The sequence below is a fragment of the Castor canadensis genome, chromosome 14 (genome assembly GCF_047511655.1).
Source record: "Castor canadensis chromosome 14, mCasCan1.hap1v2, whole genome shotgun sequence".
In the NCBI taxonomy this organism is placed as follows: domain Eukaryota; kingdom Metazoa; phylum Chordata; class Mammalia; order Rodentia; family Castoridae; genus Castor; species Castor canadensis.
Genome location: NC_133399.1, coordinates 18,700,024 through 18,707,620, shown reverse-complemented (window position 1 = coordinate 18,707,620; position 7,597 = coordinate 18,700,024). Strand labels below are relative to the sequence as shown.

Sequence of the window (7,597 nt, the reverse complement as noted above, 5' to 3'; positions counted from 1 at the left end):
GAATCTTAAGGCTGTCTTGATCAACCTGTGTGTCGACACTGCTACATGCACTCTCTAAAGAGGGCACTACCACAAATCTTCTTTGTCTTTCCCTCATCTGTGGTAAAACTGGGCATGCAACTCTCTACATAGTAGTTGACCAGGTCTTAGTGGACCTGGGACACGATGCACAATACAGTAAGTGGTGGTATTTAAATTAATACTCCACAATTCCTCTGCTAAATGCTAAATGTTAAATAGAGGGCAAAAGAATGAGACAAATGTTGCATGAACTTTTCTGGTCCCTTCATCTTCCCCAATTTTAAGTTGTGACCAAGTTTGTGTATCTGCATATTGAGGAAAACAATGTCAAAGAAATACAGAGAGAAAAATATGATCCCTTGGATTGGCATTGACAATGTCAATTGGTTAGTACAATTGATGAAGATTTTCTTACTGTTGAAATTCAACTACTTACAAAGGGGCTTTTCAGTTCACCCATCATTTGATGAATTTTTAGTTAACTGGTGAAGAACAGGACTGAGACTAGGAGAAGGTGAGAGACATACTTACCTCTGGGTGCAAAATGTAAGGACAGGGACACACACACACACACACACACACACACACACACACACACACCACTCTTTGCTAGGTTATGTATCTGGCAACAAATAAATATTGTGTCTGCTATTTACTTAAACATTCCTTTTATTTTTTAAGTTCATAATCATGCTATATGTATGATTATGAGTTCCAAATTTAAAAGCAAAATAATTTGTAAAACAGAGTAGAAAAGTATTTTTATTAATTCAGGAAGAATACATTATGATGCAAATTATTTGGAGTGCAGATAATTTATTTTATCAGGTTTGGCACTTCCTAAAAGGGACCAAATCATATGGTCACTTAAACTACTCATCCCTGCTGCTGTAGTAAGAAGGCAGTCATGGGAAGCATCAGCATAGTCACGCTGTGTTCCAGGAGAAGTATTTTTCGTAAGAACAGTCAGGGGGTTGGGTTTGGCCCACATGCTATGGTTTTCCCACCCTTGTGTTAGAAATTTCTACGTGCTTCATTGAAAACTATGATCTGGGTTGTCTACAACAGCAGGCCATAAACAATTCATGATAATTATTGATCTGACTGTGGAAGCCATTGTCTAGACACAAATGAAGCTTCATGAGGATGATTACGGAGCAGCTGCTGTGTCCATATCTGATTTTTTTTGGCATTACTGGGGTTTGAGATCAGGGTCTCGTACTTGATAGGCAGGTACTCTACCATTTGAGCCATACCTCCAGGCCCAATTTCAGCTTTAGTTACTTTTCTGGTAAGGTCTGCTGTTTTTGCACTAGGCCAGCCTGGATCATAATCCTCCTACCTATGACTCCCGCGTAGCTGGAATCACAGGTGTATGCCACCATACCTGGCTTAGTGGTTGAAATGGGGGTCTTGATATTTTTGCCTGTGTTGGCCTTGAATTTTGAACCTTGTGTTGCCCACGTCCCAAGTAGCTGGAAATACAATATGAGCCAATGTACCTGGCTGAACTTATCTTTTAACAATCTGTATCTACAAAGATTATTTTATGTAAACATTACTAGATAGGCATGTTTCTGTTTTAACTTCTTACAAAACTTTTCAAAATTTAAATTTATTAACTGACTCATGCAAACATAAAAATGGTGTACCATGGATGTTTATACATATGCACCCATACATATATATATATATATATATATATATATCATGATATTTATATATATATATATCATGATATTTAAATCAGGTTAAGTGTATTTATCTCTTCAACATTTGTCATTTTTTATGGTAAAAGCATTCAAAATCCTTTCTTCCAGCTTTAAGAAATATATACTACATTATCCTTCTCTAAGTCTCCCTGCTGTGTAAGTAGCATACTAGATCTTTGCACTTAAACTTTTAAGAAGCCCTAGAAATTTGACACTTTGTTGAATTTATGAATCTTACAGATATTTCTACCTGAGGTGTAATTTTTTTATTACCGTTCTATGCATGCTTCTTAATGCATCAATGGTTCAGCTACAACTGCAAAACTGACTTGACCTAACTTGGAAATTTAACTGATGAGGTTTTTGGTTTTGAGTCCAGCCACCTTACTGCCACAATGGCCAGAGCTCACCTGTAAAGAGTCTGATGCTCTCAAAGTCTCTCCCCTCCTGCCCCCCAGGCCACTTTACTACCAAAACGCTGCTCTGCCTCCTGGGTCAAGAGGGCTGCCAGAAGGTTGAACAGGCCAGCAGTGTAGAGGCTATGGGGAGCCCAACAGCCCCTTCTGGAAGGAAAAACAACTCTTTCGCAGTTGGGGGCAGGGAGCTGACATCCAGTCCTGTTCCATCACCTCACCAGTATGGCCAAGAGGACAAGGACCAAGATGCAGGAGGCCTGGGCTAAAACAGACACAGACCAACGCATAGGCAGAGGCAACCGGAGGCCACCAACTTGGAGTCACCTCTTACTCATCATCCCAGCGTCAACTCCTGGCCTGCACCACAGCCCTGTAGAGCTGGTTCCAAGCAGCCTGTGTGGCTGGTGTGAAGGCTGGTGGAGACACCTCTCCAGCATCTAGAGAAAGGACTGGTACCCTGTTTGCAGAGGCAAGAGGCACCTTGTCATCCCAAAGGCAGGAAGGTTTTGCTTTATTCTACAGGTGAGAAAACTGAGATCCAGGGCTGGTAAGGGTGCCCGGGCCTTTTTTCTCTCCTGCATAGGACTCATGCTGCCGAAGCAGGGCCGTTTCCCAATGAGTAGCCCATGCCCGTCCTTCCCCTTAAATGTGAGGCAGCACAGTGAACAAAGCATTTCATGCATTCTTCACTTTGCAGCCACCCTATGCGGAGGGAGGACACAAATCATATTATGTTCCCTGAGCCTTAATTTCCACCTGCAAGGCAGCAGATGTTGTTAAGGGCCTGGACGATGAAGCCAGATGGTCCTGAGTTCAGATACTGACCACCACTTATGTGCTGATAACCTTGATCAAGTTGCATAACCTCTCTGAGCCTTAGCTTTTCTATCAGTAAAACAGGAAAAATAAAATGATACATGCAGGGGTAAGATCCTCCCATTGCCACTGGGTTCATCCAAGTGAGTGGCTGTGGCCTGTGGGACACTGTGACAGGGATGCCAGCAGAGGTTTTATAAGCACTTGCTCACTGGTGCTTGTCTTGGAACTCAGCTGTCCTGTACAGATGCTTGGCTAGCACCAGGGGCATCTCAAAGGCTCACAAACATCTTTGGACCTCCCAGTCCCAGTGGAGCTCCTGGCTAGATGCTACACATGGGTGACTGTAACTATGCCATGGGAAGGAGATGAGCTATGAGCCCAGCCATGAGAAATCAGAAATTGTTATTTTACTAATAGGACTTTTTTGGGGGGGTGACACCCACCAATAGAAAGCTGAGCAGATCAACAATTTTGTGATTCTAATAGAGGACATACCAGAGAAGAGAACTCAGAGAACAGGGGATAAGGAGGGAGAATAGGTGGATGTTGGGGAGGAGTGCCAAGGTGTGCTGGCCCCAGGTCTGGAGATCTGAAGAGAGGCAGAGCCCTAATACCCAACAAGAAGGAGATGAGCTTCATGCTTACTGCCCAATGCTTCCTGCCCAAGTGGTGGAAATAATTCTCCAGTGATAATATCTATTCCACATTGGTCACCACAGTGTTGATCACCAACATCACCTGCCAAGGGCCAGGCAACAGTGAATGACACAGAGGGGCCAGAGCAACCCCAACTGTTCATGACCCCATCCTAGAACTGGAGGGTCCCACCAGAGGCAACATAGGCCCTCAGGACCCAGTATTCTAGGAGCAGGGATGCTAGGTGTCCTATGTAGGCTTACAATAGGTACTCAATTTGTGGTGAGCCAATTACACCCATGAAGAAAGTCCCTCCCTTTGAGGATCTCAAAGCCATCCTCAAGCATGCAGTGTTGTCTGCCTAGGACAAGGGGAAACTGAGGCTCTATGAGAGGCAAAAGCCTCTAAGAAAACTCTGGGTTGGAGTTCGGGTCATGGCTCAAATTGTAAAGGGCATGCTTCACAAATGTGAGACCCTGAGTTCAACCTCCAGCACCAGAAAAACAAACAAACAAAAATACTACCTTGGTTTTTATAAGCAGGTGACCCCAAGTGGCCAGGATTATCTAATACCAACCAGTGAAAGTTAGGGGACAAGACCCCAGCAGCTGAGGACAGGGTGGGGAGGAATGTTGACAGATGTCACAGGTTGGGATCAGCCCAGAAGGAAAGGAGCAGGTGCCTCTTGTGGGAGCAGAAGGGGTGTCAGACCAGGCCTGAGTGGAAGTAAGTCTCCCTATTCCTAGCTCTTTCGCTTCCCTACTTCACCACCCCTCACCTTCCTGATATGGTCCAGGAACTCAGAGGAGGGGAGGCAGTCCTCAGGACTGGAGAACTGGAGGCCCTCATACTGGAAGAGAAGCAGCAGACCAGCCTCCATGGCAAACAGTCTGCAGGACAAGGCAGGGGCTGGGCGTGGGTGTCAAGGAGTAGGTGAGAATTGGGCCTCACCAGCATTGCAAGCAGTAAGCTCCAGCACCCCTGCCAGAAGTGCCAGTACCCTTCCCAGGCTCCGAAGGACATCCTGGAGAGGATAGGGCCTGGCCTACAGTAGTTCCTTCCTTAAATAGTTGAGAACTGAGGTTTGGAGTAGACAGGAGTCTGTTCCAGGAAAACAGAGCTACACTGAGGAAGAAGCCCCCCCTTAAATTAAAATGTCCCAGGGTCATAATGTAACATCAAGAACACACTCCTAGTTGGGTGTGTTACCCTCCCAGCTACTCTAGAGGGGAAGGCAAGAGAATCAAGAGTCTGAGGCCAACTTAGACAAAGTAGCGAGATACTGTCTCAAAAACAAAATGAAAACAACAAAAAGGGCTAGGAGACATAGTTCAAGTGGTAGAGTGTTTGCCTAGTAAGTAGGAGGCATGGGTTCAATCCCCAATCTGACACACACACAAAAGAAAAAACTCCTTATACTTATAAAGCAGTGAGTACTTCACATGTGGCTAGCCTGTAATTGATATTTTTAAACAGTGGGTACAACTCCTATCCCAGTTTTACAGAGGAGGAAACAGACACAGAGAGGTTAAGCAATCTCCCTGAGGTCACCCAGCTTGAAAGTTATGGCATCACCGAGGATGCCAGAGGAAAAAACTGACCTCCAAGACATCCAGAAGGCACAACCAGAAGTAAGCCCCACTCAGGGAGACTCATGGCTTGTAGAACTATGATGCAAAAGTGTGGTCAGAAGTTTTAGGAGGGCCTCAGGAATCAAAGCTCCTGAAACACGGTGAACAAGGAGACTTGTCCCCTTGGTAATGACAGAGGGTCTAAACCAGCAGGGAGGTTGAAAACTAGCCTTCCCAGTCTTTGAGGGCCTATACCTTCTTCCCCCTCTTCCAAGTAGGCATCTGTCAACCATTCCCTGGCCGTTCTTTGGTACTAATCTGGGCCTTTTCTCCAAAGGGTTTATCCTTCTCTTGGCCAGGAGTGCACACTCCTGGGTCCTGGACCCAATGCTTGTGGTCCACAGGTTCATTGGCTTGGAAGCCTATCCCGCCTGCCAGGTGCTTGAACACCCTGCCCGCACTGGCCTTTGAGGTACCCTTTGCCAAAGTGGTGGGAACCACTGCAGACACCACCAACAGACAACGAGCAAGCCCGTTCCTAGGAGGGGGCACGACGCCAGGCATAAGGAGAACAGTGTGGAGGACCCACACGAATCCCAGCGAATCCAGTTGGGAGCAGGTGTGCAGAGCTGGCCCTCAAGACCCGCCTGTGGCCAAGAGACATGCAGGAGGGACTGCGCCACCTGTCGCCATGCGCCCTGCTCCTCTGGCGCACATCTGGTGGGCGCTCTGGCAGTGGGCCAGTTTTTCCTCCTGCGGTGCCGTCCCGCTGCCTGAAGCCGGTTCCTGGCCAGGCACCCCTCCACCCATATCCCCGGAGCACTACAGCAGCCCGCACCTGGCTAACAGGAAAGTGCCATACTCCAACGGGCTGCAGTTCACTGGCTGCCAGCTCTGCTGGATCAGCTCCACTTCTGCGAGCTCCATTCTCTCTCTGGCACTTGGGGCACAGATCTGAGACCCTCTGGGCTTGGGTGCAGTCACTGCACATGTGGTGCCAAGGGATCCTACTAGGGCTGCTGAGATAGACGCGCTACAGTGCCAGGAGTCACCCTTTATAGCTACCTTAGCCCGCGCTCCCCCTGCAAGCACCTTGGCCAGGGACAACCTGGACGCCTGGGAAAGGTCCAGGCTTCAGAGCTTAACAGAAATCAAGGAGCCCCTGGGGGCCCTCAGTTGATGGCTAAGAAACTAGTGATAACAATACCATTAACTGGTCGGGTATGGTGACAACTTGTAATCCCAGAATCCCAGTACTCAGAAGACTGAGGCAGGAGTGTCATAAACTCAAGGCCAGCCCTGGCTGTAGAGTCCCTGCTTAGAGTCAGGAGAAATGATACCATTGTTGAATTTGAGTGTCTTACCTAGGTGCTGCATGCACCAGCTCACCACAAACTCACTCAAATATTGGCATCTCTAGTTTTTGCTGCCTCTTGGCTCAGATCATGCCTGACTATTGTTTTCTTTCCCTTGGTGGTTGGCCAGCAAATACCAGGCCACCTAGGTAGGTGACCAGACTGAGGCTGAGGGGGCTCTCTTCCCAAGTTCTGGTTCCGACTGGGCCACCATCATACAATGGAGGCCACTAAGGCTCTTAGCTTAAGAACAGAGCCCAAACCATAGTCATTTCCTGCCAGGACTGGGTTTTCTTGAGACCAGGTTTTGGAAATCTCTGAGCTCCAGTTCCAATCCCAGCCCTGCTTGGCCAGGGTGCACTCCTGGGAGGAAGAGATGTGAGCATTACACTACCTGCACGTGCTAGGGGTTAAAAACTGGGACTTGTTTATTTTTATTTTTTTGGACAGAATCTTGCTATGTAGCCCAGCTTGTCCTCAAACTAGTGGTCCTCCTGCTTTAGCCTCCAGAGTGCTAGGATTATGAGTGTGTTTACTGGCTTGAACCACCATGACTTTTTAAAAAAAAAAAGTTGAAGTTCAGGTAAGTCTCATGCTTACCACTCAGGGTTGTGTCACCACCCACCTGTCAATCTGAACTAAACTTTTCTCTTTGAGGTCTGAGAGTTCCTGTTGCCCTAGCCCATTTCTAATGGCCCAGAGTACAAGCCCATTTTCACACTCATTTTATCTTTCATTGTTTTATACTCTCTCAATCTCTCTCCTTTCAATCTGCCTACTTTTCTCTGGGCTTCAGTTTCCTCAGTAAGGGTTTAGAGGCAAGGTCTCTAGAGGATCTCCTTTGATTTCATGGATATAAGCTCATGTCTGTGTGCTGAGCAGGCTGTGGCCTCACAGCCCTGTGTTAGACATGGAGTATTTAGTCCTTTTTTGTCTTCTAGAACTTCTCCTTCTAGGACTTCAGCCCTGCTCTGGCTAAACCCCATGAACCCACCCAACTGCTTTCCCTCTTCCAGGTGCAGTTTGGTTATGCCCTGTTCATTCTTCCCCATCTCCCCATGTATTTC

General features: G+C 47.0%; 1 pseudogene; it reads right to left on the bottom strand.

Moving 5' to 3' along the window:
• Nucleotides 1-2,494: 2,494 nt before the first annotated feature.
• On the bottom strand, nucleotides 2,495-6,102 carry LOC109676057 (neuroglobin-like; annotated as a pseudogene).
• Nucleotides 6,103-7,597: the final 1,495 nt, after the last annotated feature.